General features: G+C 34.0%; 1 protein-coding gene across 1 annotated transcript in view; it reads left to right on the plus strand.

The window, feature by feature from the left end:
- The window catches only part of LOC136823765 (uncharacterized), a 56,454-nt gene that overhangs the window by 22,692 nt on the left and 20,241 nt on the right, over nucleotides 1-13,521 (plus strand). The window lies entirely within an intron of this gene.

Genomic DNA, 13,521 nt, shown 5'->3' on the forward strand with positions numbered 1-13,521 from the left:
AAGGTTGCTCCAGTTTTTCCGAACCGATTTTGTCCGGCAAAAAGTGTCAAAAGAATATTTGTTTCAGAAAAAGTCTAGTACAGACTTTTAAACTAAATTTAGGGAAAAATCTCTCTAAGGGTCCCAAAATCATCAAAATTTTGTCTCTCAAAGGGGCGATTTTCGATTTTTGCCTCGGACATACCTGTCACCTCGCAAACCTAGTAAAAAAAATCAATATTTTTGATTAAGTCTGAAATATTTTTGATCCCTGTGGATAGATTAGTTTAGAAAAGAAAAAAAAATACGTGGGGGAATTCGAACCCTGCACCATCGGACCATGAATCTGATGCCTTACCGACAGAGCTAATTAATCGAAGCGAATATGTGAAAGCAAATGTATTTATATTACCATAAAAAGTAATAAAAAATGACGTAATGTAATTGCGTAAAACATTTTCATTCGCGCATGTATTCCGATCAGAATAACATACTTGCTTAGCGCTAGCCATAAGCGATGCCAGGTTCTAGAAATCCGTTCGGGAATGTTTTGCCGAAAACGTAATTCGGGGAAACACTTTTTTTGAACGGAAACGGATGATAACATACTATTTGAAATATTTTTTTTGATGGATTGTGTGTGTTTATAAAAAATAAATGATCTGATTTTTCTCAGCTCTTTGTTACCTATCCCTTGACCAAAAACGTTTGTGCGTGGCCTTATAATTGAGCCTCTCACTTTTTTTTCAGCCTCCCGCCTCCCACTTTTGTTTTCAATCTCCCGCCTCCCACTTTCGTTTTGAGCCTCCCGCCTCCCACTTTCGATTTTAGCCTCCCGCCTCCCACTTTCGATTTTAGCCTCCCGCCTCCCACTTTCGTTTTCAGCCTCCCGCCTCCCGCCTCCCACTTTCGATTTCAGCCTCCCGACTCCCGGCTCCCGGTTCAGCCTCCCGCCTCCCGCCTCCCAGTTTTCCTGTATGCCCTTCTCAGTGTGTTTTAGACATTAATGATATACCCTTGATAATACACTTGCATTATAAAATTATTGTAAAGGAAAGATCAACAATAAAAAATTTAAACAAGCACAAAATGGCTGGGCTGAAAGAACTCAAAAATAAAGAAAGTGCCTCGAATGCCTATACGCAATATTTCAGTGAAATCTTTTTAGAAATCAATGAAAAAGTACATCTAGATAATACTGTGAAAGTTTCAAGCCAGCACCTTCAAAATTTATCATTCAAACTGACAAGAAAGTTGTCATCTTGAATAAAGTTCTTATAATTTCAATTTTGGCGAAAAACTATTTTTTCCACAAAATACCCCTAAAATATGTCCAAATTAGTTCAAGTGTTCTATTGGGTACAGATTCAAAGATATCTAGCAATAAAAAAACTTTTCGTGAAGGAAAATAAGAGACAAATTTCAAAAACTATCTACCAATAATAAACTGAGCATCTTGATGTTCTTATAAAGCTTGGAGACAGAGATAGAACAGCAATTAACTGAGAAGACAATGTGGTACATATTCCAGCCGCGGCTTTCTTATACTATGCTTAAATATAGTTGAATAAAAGCATTTTATGAATTTCTATCTGCTATTGATTTGGGCTTCAAGTAGAAAGACAAACATTTTCCTTTTAAAATGAAAACCCAGTTTTTAATTATTTTGACAAATTTTTATATCTTTCCTGTGTTTAAGGCCAACTTTATTGGTATGTTAAACAACAGAAGCTTTAAAGGGACATAACAGTAATTGCAAAATTTGTAAACAAACTATACGCAGCGGATACAAAATCAAAACAAATGTCACATGTCAAAATAAAAAATCAAACCAAATATGGCTAATTTTGATTGTTCAATTGTTTTACAAGTTTGTTTTGGACACGTGATTTTAATTTTTCTCTTTAATGACACGTGGTTTGCGCAATGTTTACATTTTACTACTTTAATCAACCTTTAAGGAAATAGAAAGGTTGGATATTACTGATTACACGTTTTTTTTTTATAAGAACGTCAAAAAATTTCGAAGCCTTCGGATGTTCCTAGTTTTTTGGATTTGAAGCCTAAAAATGTTCTTAAAATGTTCTTATTTTCAGCATTTTTTGAGCATTTTGATGTAATTTCTTAAGAAAATGCATGTTTTTAAGTCTCCAAAGCCTTAGAATGTTCTTAGAATGTTCTTAAATTTTTGGGCCTCGAAGCCTTATGTTCTTATATAGTTTGTTCTTATAAAAAAAAACGTGTATCGTCTACCTCTAAGGATAACGCACTGTCGAGTATTTTTAGATACTCTTCTGTAGCATATAGCGAGCATAAATAAAATAGTTTTTAATAATTATCCAACTATCACTTATTATTCTCTTATGAATTTCCAAAGTCCCGCTAAGGGTTGGAAAAATCAGAAAATCAAATTTCAGTCCCATTAAGGGTCGGAGAAATAGGAAAATTTAAACGTTTTACCCCCGGAAAGATCGAAATTTGATCAAAATTGGTCAAATTTGCCCCGCTAAGGGTAGTAAAGTAAAATTTCCAAAATTTTCCTTTGTTTTCTTTTTAGTCTCGGTAAGGGTCCAAAGGTCGAAAGTCGGGCGGCATCCCCCATCAACTCGCAACCTTAGTATCCCCCCCTGGGAGAAAGGAAATTCGAACGTTTTGTAATCAAACTCAAAAAAACAATGAAATTGGTATCCTAGATAGTAAAACGTTCAAAAATGTCATAAAAAGAGAGAAAGACTGAATTAAATAGGGAAAAATTGAAATGCTTTTATGCTAATTTGTGAACGATAAACAATATATTCAACGTGAAAAATCGGATACATGTTTTTTTTTTTATAGGCATACAAAAATCCGAAAACAGGCTCAGAAATGCTTAGGTCGAAAGCTTAATAAGGCTGAAAAATGCTTGAGGGGATGCTTAAATCTAAAGCATAAATTTAGGGAAATACTGAAAATCGGTAAAATTCCAGCCAAAAAAAGCCAAAATCAGGAAAAAAACATTTTTCGTAGGCTCAAGTAATGCTTGCCATGATGCTTAATTTTTCCCCATATCTGAGCCTAGATATGCTTATCAGTGCAATGCTTATAAAAAAAAAAACATGTATCGAAAATTGTTCAGTTATCGTCCACCTGTAGGCAAAATGCACTGTCGATTGTTTTAAGTTATCACCAACTTGAAAAATATGAGTAATCTGATTGGCTAAAAACGCGTACATAAATGCTGTATTTCATATTGTACCGTACAAATACTGCGTTCAAAAAAGGGGTCTCGTAAGCGAGAGATCGTATTTTGTACAATTTTATGACTAAGGTTTTCTCTTCGCTTCCAATGCACAACAACTTATCAAAAGAGTTTACTGTTGTCTCCCGAATAGACGTCCCTCCCCCGCTAATTGTTAAGAGAAACAAATCCATCCCCGCTCTTATTAAGACCCCCCCCCGCCCAATAATTGCGAAGCGAATGTACATGAGCGAAGCAGTTTTGCTATCGTGTGTGCGTACCTTTAACTTTCCATTCTTTCAACCATCTATAAGGCAGGAGATGGGAAAAACGTTTAGTATCTCCGAGTCGCGCGATTATGAATATTAAGGGGATAAAACATGAAGGATATTCCCCGAAATGATAGAGAAAATTATCTCCACTACATTAAATTCGACGTATTCGAATTTGAAACTCCGTGTATGACTACATGGCTCGTATTCAATCGAGCTCCGAGCGAGAGAACAGTAGAGCGGCTTTTTTTGAGACGGACAACGTTATTTTTAAAGACACGTTTCGGGAAAACATCCCTGCGGTGCTCTATTCTCCTTGCAGATCGGGGAACGTCGCCTGGTTCGGAAGGGTATTGATGATTAGACCATACTGGTTTCTAGCCGTCAAAACATTAAAGATGGCGGCAACCAATGGACAACAAATACTGCTCCTCGGTTATTTTTCTTCGATTTTCATGCTTCAAGAGTCGAATTGGATCATATTTTTTGTCTGATTGGCACAAGAAATGGTGGATGATAAAGTTTTCTTATTATCCCTCCACTGGATTTGATGTTTTGTTTCAATTCTGTTGGTTTGGAATAATGAGAGATGCATTTTCTTGAAAAAACAGGACATGTTTGCCAATTATGACGACAAACTAACTTGAATTTTGCCTGTACATGTAAATGAATTGTAACAGGGCAAGTGACTGAATATTTTTGGAGGAATCTGACCACGTCGTGCCTGAAAATGAAACACTTGCAGCTTTAAAAAAGTCTGCAGTTCCTTGCCTTGATCAGTTGATTTTATTTTGTTGTTTGTTGTTTGGAAAAATTTGAACCTGGAGCAAAATTAACTATAGATTGAATTTTACTTGGTGCTTCTTCTACAACAATGACACTCAACTGGTAATTGAAACCTCTTTGAGGGGGAAATTATATACGGTAGCAGCTTATTTCCAACTTTTGAAGCTGACAGTACAACCACAGCCAGGCGGCCTGATGAATAATGTTATGTCAACCTCTGAAAAAGTAAGCTAATCGTAAAGACATTGAATTTGGATGTAAACAATTGGAAATCACCTTACATAACTTTTTAAATTAAAAACTTTCATCGAAAACTTTGAAATTATCTTCCGTTTTTATTAAAATGTAGAAAACGTGTCCTGAAATATGAAATTATCTTCGGAATGGGTTTAAGATATGGAAAACTTTTGTAGCGAACCATGAACTTTTCATTTGCATGCGTTCAAAATTTGAAAAACTTTTGTCATGAGAACATGCAGCTTGCTGGAAAAAATTTGTTTTGCTATTTTTGATAACTTAAGATCATTGAAATAGAACTTTAAAGATGACTTTTATGTACACAAACAGTATGAAGTAATCTATATGTATCAAGTACTAATGCATAAATTTGTAATTACAACTGGGTGAGAATATCTACTGTAAGAAAATGACGTTTGATAGCTTGAACGGTCAACTTGCTTTTCTTTATGATGGTTCATTTTTATAGTACTTTAATGCGATAAACTTTTGCGGGAATTAAATTTTGCGGTTGGGCCAATCCCAATTTAAACATTTCGCGGGGACTTAATTTCGCGGATGGCACTATTGTGTGACAATATTCTTACAATTTTTTTGCCTGTACTGTCAAATCACATTGGTCGTTGAAATGCGTATTATTAGCACTTCTTTGATGCCAGTAAACATTCAAAAAGTATTTATTTAACATTTTTTGGACCTACCGGGAGGTCCTTTAATTTGACCGTTGTCCGTTCGTCTGTTACAAGCTTTTCTCGGGATTGGCTCATTAGTTTTTTTTTATTTTTTGCACAATGATACAAAATAGCAATGCCTGAAAAGTGACGGAGCCCGATTTTTGAAAAAAAATTTTGGGGGCCAAAAACTACCTAAAAATAAGGTTTTTTGGACTTTGTGCAAAATTGCTTCATTAGTTTTTCCTGATTTTTGGTAGAAAGATAGAGTGCAAGGTACCCTAAAATGTGGCTGAAGCAATTTTTCTTGTAAATTTTTTTTTCGTCGTCAAATACGGATTTTCGCAAATTTGGGCCAAAAACTACCTAAAAATAAGGTTTTTTGGACTTTGTGCAAAATTGCTTCATTAGTTTTTCCTGATTTTTGGTAGATAGATAGAGTTCAAGGTACCCTAAAATGTGGCTGAAGTAATTTTTCTCGGAACATTTTTTTTCGTCGTAAAATACGGATTTTCGTTTTTTGGGGAAATTCCCTTTTACCATTTTCCTGTTAGCAGCCTTTCTCGGGATTGGCTCATTATTTTATTTTTAATTTTTGCACGATGATACAAAATAACAATGCCTGAAAAGTGACGGAGCCCGATTTTTGAAAAAAAATTTGGGGGGGGCAAATTTGGGCCAAAAAATACCTAAAAATAAGGTTTTTTGGACTTTGTGCAAAATTGCTTCATTAGTTTTTCCTGATTTTTGGTAGAAAGATAGAGTGCAAGGTACCCTAAAATGTGGCTGAAGTAATTTTTCTCTGAAAATTTTTTTTCGTTTTAAAATACGGATTTTCGTTTTTTGGGGAAATTCCCTTTTACCATTTTCCTGTTAGCAGCTTTTCTCGGGATTGGCTCATTAGTTTTTTTAATTTTTTGCACAATGATACAAAATAGCAATGCCTAAAAAGTGACGGAGCCCGATTTTTGAAAAAAAAATTTTTGGGAGCAAATTTGGGCCAAAAACTACCTAAAAATAAGTTTTTTTGGACTTGGTGCAAAATTGCTTCATTAGTTTTTCCTGATTTTATGCATAAAGATGGAGGGCAAGGTTCTCTAAAACGTGACTGAAGCAGTTTTTTTCGGAAAATTTTTTTTGGCCGTATATCATTTTTAGGGAAAAAGAGCATTTCTTGCGATTGGATTGATGTTTTTTTCTGAATTTTTGCACTTTGATGTAAAATGGTAATATTTAAACTCTGATGAAGCCTGATTTTCAAAAAATAATTTATTTGGGCAAATTTGGGCCAAAAAGTGCCTAAAAATGGGATTTTTGGATTTTGTGTGAAATTGCTTTATTAGTTTTTTTTGGACAAAGATGAAGGGCAAGGTTCTCTAAAACGTGACTGAAGTAGTTTTTTTCGGAAAATTTATTTTGGCTGTAAAAATCGGATTTTCTTATTTGGGGAAATTCCCTTTTGTCATATTTAGGGAAAATGAGCATTTCTCGAGATTGGCTTGGTATTTTTTTCTTATTTTTTGTATAGTGGTAATTTGGGTAGAAAAGTGCCTAATGTTTGTTTTTTTTAAACTTTTTTGACTAATTTGAGCTCTGATACTCACGGTAATCTATTCAAGCTGCTCACTACACTTTCTTATTCCCTTGCTATTTGTCCTATTTTTTTCTGATTTTGATCAACAGGTAGGTCCATTCAGCATGTTGCTTGTTGAGTTTTGTTTAGAAATATTTTGCTGATAAGGCCTACTACAAATTTTCAATGGGATTTAATTTTGCGGATTTTTGGGGATGACACCCAAATCCGTGAAATCCGCAAAATTTAATTTCCACAAAAGTTTATCGCATTTAAGTATATATTTTTGCGACCGGTCAGAAAAAATGTTTTGTCATTTGACCGGTTTCCGGTAACACTACACTTTTTTATTTGAGCTTATAATTTTTTTTTTGACATGCATCTAAAACATGGAAAACCTTTGTCGTCAACTATATATAATATTGTCTTCCACATTTAAAATGTGAAAAACTTTTGTTGATTACAATTGCGATTTTTTACGTACTAATTGAAAATAAGGAAATAATTCCTGGTACAGTATGATTTTTTTTTCCTTTTTGATTTTCCTTTTTGATATCTTTTCTGAAAATAGGCCACCATCACTAATAACTGGTTTTTGCGCTGGTTTGCGTCGTTTTTAGGTTAAAAAATTAATTGATCGTTTGGTCGGCAGATAAAACGTCAGAAAAATTGGATTTTCAAACTATGTGTTGGGCAGAAATCAAATCCAACGAAAATCTTGAATAAATAGCTACTGTATTGCAGTGTTCGGAAAATTAAGAAAAATATTATCAGTCAGTTGGACAGCGCGAACACTAGTTATTTGTGATTGTGGCCTTATTAAATGGTTTTATAACTTTTCATAATGCTTTTGAAATGGAAAATGGCTTCTGAGAGTGGAGTTTTTTCCCTTAGGGCATTCTTTCAGATTAAAACTTTTTTCCAAATATACAAGACATTTTTCCATCCTTGCAATCTGTTGAACTTAAGTATAATATAAAATTGCTTCTTGTTTTGAAAGTTTTTTTTCCTTTTAAACATTTTTAGTTATTCCGTTTTTTTGAAAATATGAAATTTTCCTATTATTTGGAACTAAATGTTTTGCTTGCAACTTGCGAATCGAGGTGGCTCTGGATCGCTTCGCAACTTTTATACATATACGGCTTGTTCGAATATTTTATTACGGTGTACAATCATGGACGCAATATTTGAGAAAAAAGGGAAATCCCTACGAAATCTTATAACCACAAACGATTTGGAAGCGCTCTAAATTAGGTTGGAAGGGTAGAGTTTTTTTAACTCTGAATTTTAACGCTAGACTTAAGGTCTCAGGATCCAAGAGTTCAAAAATGGTCCAATAGGGCTCAGAATATAGCCTGGAAGTCTATAAACTCCTCCCGAATTGAAATACTCGATTAAATTTATCAATTAGCCCAAAAGTGACTTTCTCGCCCGAACTCCAAATTTCGAAAAACGAGGAAATAAGCTAAATTTTCAATATATTTTCACCATGATTGTAGATAGACCATAAACTTGTTAAAATTTTCTTTTTTGTTAATATTGGTTCTTATTTTACGTGTTCATTTGTTGAAGTTTCTTTTTTTGTTGTTGTTGAAAAAGATACCAGTTAAAAAAATTCTGTCTTCAAATTACCCCCCTGTTATTCCATCCCCCCGCTTATTAGAATTTAGAAAGTTTTCCTACCCCCTGCTTATTTGGACCCCCCCCCCCCGTCTATTCGGGAGAGAAGAGTATGAAAACAATGTTTTGATTTTTTGATAATCATTCGATTCTTTTTTCGAATGTTTTGATGTTGATTTCATTTTTAAATAAAAGTAAAAGAAAAAAATATTGGAAGAGAAAAACAAAACAAAGAAGAGACAAATATGGAAAATAAAAAGTTTGTTGATATTTTTCAATTTGATGATAAACCAACTCTAATTTTTACTCGTACAATATTGGATATATTGGATATATTGGATTGGATATACCGGTGTCAATGGAATCATTGGAACTAATCAATGGTGCAAATGATGAAATCAATGGGTGCAAATGATGGAATCAATTGTGCAAATAATGGATTCAATGGTGCAAATGATGGATTCAATGGTGTAAATGATGGAATCAAAGGTGCAAGTGATGGAATAAATGGAGCAGATGATGGAATCAGAACTGTAGCATGACGAGATGATGGAATCCATTGCACGGGTGATGGAACCAAGCATTGATTTCATCATTTGCACCATCGATTAACTACAATGATTCCATTGACACTGGTATGAGTCCAACAATTTCTACCATCACACCCTTATCCTGGCTCATCATTGCTAGCATCTTATACCAGAACTATCAAATCCATCTTCAGAATCTGCCAGAATCACTGATATTTCCATTTTTCAACCATCAGGGCCATCATTTTCAATTTTTTTTAGTTTCGTTGTCGATTTTTCATAATTTTCCTTGACTGAATGAAATTGGGAAAATTGACATGCTAATTGGTAAACGATAAACCATATAATCAACGTGATGTGAAAAATCGGATATCGAAATTATCTCAGCTTCACTTCGCTTTTATCATTCTGTTTTCTTTCTGCGACAACCAAGTATGAACTTCAATGTCAATACACGAATCAAAAATTTCCGAAATTCAGTCATCATTTTAGCGTAAACAAAAACATTCAGAAAATTATTGAAATAGAAAATAAAGACAGTCAATACTCGAATGACTGAGATGTAACTTATCAATGTCACGTGGAAAAGCGTCTCTCTTTGAGCATATATCTTGACTGTATGCAGAAAAGCGTATATGAATCTTGCAGGACATGTACAAATGACATACACCACGATCAAATTACGTATGGTTTTCACGGCTGTGTGGTTACGTTGATGGCTTTGTGGGTTGGGGCTCGTTTTGTCACCAGAGTCTATTTTCTGTTTAATTTTACAATAGAAATACGTCATAAAGGCAACAGGGAACATACTATCTAAAAGCATGTATAAGACATTGTAAATCAACATATTTGTAGCGGTTATCCCAATTCGACATATTAAATACGTACTTCCTTCATGATCTGTTTCATAAAACATTTCCCGATTGATAAAAACATAAATAGAGTTACCAAAGGATAATGACCAAATGATAAAACACACAGCTCCACATTTTTGTTTAGTAAATCTTATTTTTAAAGGATGTACAAGACTTCTATATCTGACATACGATAAAAAGACTAAAATCCACGAAGATGCCATTGGACATACAGTAGAACCAAAATCAACAAAGAATCGACATTCGAATTCACCAAGTTCCCAAGATTGTTTACTCCAATAATAAGATAAAAGAGATTCCCAAAAACAGGTTAGGAAATCAGTAACAGCTAACTGAACAATGATGAAATGATATGCAGACATCTTTTTCAGTTTCTTCGAGTTGATTTTAATGAAGTAGGTAATTATAAGAAGATTACCGATCGTTCCGAAAGTCCCGATAATCAACGGATGAATTTTTTGCAGTATTAGTGTTTCAATGTTTGTTGATATTTCTTCAATTTTGATTTCTTGTGGAAAAACATTTTCTTCTTCATCATTCCCAGAGGCAGAAGACTCATAGTGATCAGTGTCATTGAAATGCATTATCTATCGAAACTCTAAGTTGGTAGCAAAGTTTCTTGAAAAAACCGAGAGTTGTTTCAGTGAAAAGATATTTTAGCAAATCGGCCACATTGACCAGATGATTCGCAAAACTTGTCAAAATTTCTATTCCGCCAAACTGCGCCAAATTTTGTTTGTCACACGGGATCCTTCTATATTTTTTTCCATCATAAAGCCTTGCTGAGTCTGGTAAAAAACTAACTTGAGACTTGTATGATTTTAATTTGTATCACACGCTAAGATATTAAAAATGGAAATTTCATGAAGAATGAAAATTTTATTATATGCAGATTGATTGGCTATCTGTCTACTAATTGGCTAAGATAAAACAACTAATTTTAGTTATTGTTTTCATCTAATTTCGAGGAAAGAAAAAAGGGAGAAATTAAAAAGTTCTTCCCTTCTTCTGCTAAAGTTGTAATAATTTGATTTATGAAATAATACAGAAATAAATCGATTTCATTCATTTTGTAGTAGTAACCAAGGCTTCCAATCGCATTCTGAAGCGAACCAAGGCTTCCAATCGCATTCTGAGGCGAACCAAAGCTTCATCTTTCGATAGCTATCAACCCGAAGAAGGTAGGGGAGTTCGTCATTCTTTCTCCCTAGATTGCTCCAGTTACCCTTAACCCTTCTCTTTAATTGCTGAGGATCAAGCACCGTTTTGTATTAGGTACGAATCGTCTATAGACACACGTTTTTTATAAGAACATCCAAAACTTTGAAGCCTTCGGATGTCTTAACTTTTTGAGTTTTCAGCCTAAAAATATTCTTAACATTTTCTTATTTTCACCATTTTGTTAGTATTTTCGTTCATTTTCTTAAGAAATCGGATGTTTTAGAGTCCGCGAAGCTTTGGAATGTTCTTAAAACTTGTTCTTAATATTTTGGCCATCGAAACCTTATGTTCTTATATAGTTTGTTCCTATATAAAAAGACGTGTACAAGACAGTACGAAATCTCAAATATGATCCAGTTAGGGATTGAACACACGACCTTGCAATCCATAGCCGAATGCTCTACCTTTATAAGGTTCATTGTTTGAGTATCAGGATGCATCCTTTCCGATTTTCAGCCCAAAGTAATAATTGTCTGTGTCCATTTGGAGCTAATTTGAAAACGATAGTGATAAGCTGGACTGATTTTCGCTCAAGTCAAATGCGATTCGCTCTTTATCCGCTTCCGTCAATATAAAGTTTCTGAAACCGATAATTCGTTTCAAATAGACGAAAATATTCACTACATTATATGTGTGGGGGACAAGGCTTTTACACGTTTTTATTTTTATAAGGAACCTTAACTTTGCTCTGAGCCTGGAGTTCCTTATTTTTACAGAGAATTTAAGCCTCAAAGTTCCTTATCGAGTTCCTTATTTACATAGCTGCTAAGTTTGGATAACCATCTCTTACTGTTCCTTAAAACTTGTTTTCTTATTCTCAGCCTGAGCAGTTCCTAAACAATTCCTTATTTTTTGGACCATTTTCAGCCCCGAGTTCCTTATAAACGTGTTCCTTATATAAAAAAAAACGTGTACACCCCTGCCTCTTACAGACTTTTTTCTTGTAACTTTGATGAACGTCTCTAAACCTCAGTTTATCCACTCGACTTCTGCGTAACTTTAACAAACATCTCTAAACCTCAGTTTATCCACTCGATTTCTTCGTAACTTTAACAAACATCTCTAAACCTCAGTTTAAATCCACTCGATTTCTTCGTAACTTTAAGAAGCTCCGAGTGCTCCCCGAGTGCTCCCTTGAGTGCTTCCAAAAATTTGAATTTTGAGACAAAAATTTAGCAAAAATTTTTTTTTGCGGTCAACCAGGTGATTAATATTTTTCGTCACCCGGTGGACTGGAAACAAATATATTTTTAGGGTCAGCCTCGACGTTTTGTATCCCGTTTAAAACATCTGGCAAAAAGATATTTTATGTGAAGCATAAGTTTTGAGAACCTAAATTTTCATTTATTCAACATTTGATTCATGTCCCCTTTTGAAAAAACTTTAATAACACGATTCTGGATGGAAAGAAATTTATTCAATAATCAATTGCGATATTTTCTTATAAACACTAATTAAAAATCAAAATATTATCATTAAATTCAAACTATTTTTCAGCGATAAAAATTATTTCTAGACAAGCGGTCTTTCAATACAAATTATATCATTTTTCCAATTGAAAAGTTATATCGCGATTATTTCAACAAAAAGATACTCATCTCAAGGTTGTGTGTCTGAAAACAATTTTTTCGTAGGATTATATAACTTCTGACTATAACTTCTGACTTAGATTGTAGTTTTGTAATTGTTGAAAAGATATTCTCAACTTCTTCAGTTAAGCTATATAGAATTTCTGTCTGTAGGGCTGTCTCTTTCCGGTTTATATGCCTCAAATACTTTTGGCCAGCCTGGAGACTTCAATAATGTACTGATTTGGCTGAACTTGTTCCTTCCTGTTTCATTTTTTGAAAACTTCTTTGGGCCTGGGAACGATTTTCCCAAGACGAAATTAAACTTTGGGGTAGCCTCCGGACTAACATTATCACTGTTAAAAAAAAGTTTCACAAGTATTTATTCAATCAACAAAAGATAGCCTGGTCGGTTGTCTTGTCCTTCAGTGATCATTCTCGAATTTGAGTTGTCTCTTTTGATGACTTAGATTCTCTTCAGAAGATTTTGTTTTTTGAATTTTTTACATAATAGTGTTAAATATGAAATATTTACTGATATTCCACTTGCAACTTTCTTTTCAACGAGCACCCAATCGCAATCTAATTTAAATCTTATCGAAGATTACAACCTTTTTTGTTAAGTAATTCTTCAGTCTTTTACAGTGCTCGATACATAAGTAGAGCGATGTCAGTCAGAAAGAAAAGACACTTTTTTATTCTGCTACACTGGCAGTTTCTTAACAACAAACGTTCTTAAATCATGGCGAAATGTCGCCATCGTCGTAAATTCGATCTTGAACTTTTTGACGGAAATATTGACGTGGCATAAAAAGAAGCTATTGAATTGTTTTTGCAAAATAGATAATTTAATGTATATTTTTTTTTTTTAGTTGCCTGAAGATTGTCACAAAAGTGGCATGAAAGAAACTGCCAGTAGCAGAATAAAATAGTGTCTTTTCCTTCTGACTGACATCAACCTTTTTTGTTTCA

The sequence above is a fragment of the Clytia hemisphaerica genome, unplaced genomic scaffold, assembly GCF_902728285.1.
Source record: "Clytia hemisphaerica strain Z4C2 unplaced genomic scaffold, Clytia hemisphaerica genome assembly, whole genome shotgun sequence".
Classification (NCBI taxonomy): domain Eukaryota; kingdom Metazoa; phylum Cnidaria; class Hydrozoa; order Leptothecata; family Clytiidae; genus Clytia; species Clytia hemisphaerica.